Genomic DNA, 468 nt, shown 5'->3' with positions numbered 1-468 from the left:
GAAAAATATTTTTCTTTGTTGGGTAAAAATAGCTTTAAAAATCACCGTTTTAAAAATTTGTTGACTCAAATTATTACTTCATAACATATACTTTAATTGTTAAGTTTTATCAATTTATTTTGTAAAATTCTTTATTCTTTTAAGAGTTTGAAAAATATTTTTCTTTTTGGGGTTTAATCAATACTTTACATATAAACTTCATCTTGTCTTGCTTAAATTAATTTGAAACTTGATAATACATACATAATTCAAAAAATGTCTTTTGAATCCTTATCATTTTGGGTTGTATTGAATTACATTTTCATATGTATATGATTTTTTACTTTTTAATGCATTTATATATTGATTGGAGATTCTTTTAACATAAATGAATTAAATATTAGTGAACAATCTCTCTATAGTGAGTGGTCGTTTGATAAATGCTTGACGCTCCGCCCTAGCTCACTCGAGTGGCTGGATTCGTCCCTG

Source organism: Olea europaea, unplaced genomic scaffold (genome assembly GCF_002742605.1).
Source record: "Olea europaea var. sylvestris unplaced genomic scaffold, O_europaea_v1 scaffold2648, whole genome shotgun sequence".
NCBI lineage: Eukaryota > Viridiplantae > Streptophyta > Magnoliopsida > Lamiales > Oleaceae > Olea > Olea europaea.
Note: the sequence above shows the minus strand (reverse complement) of the source record.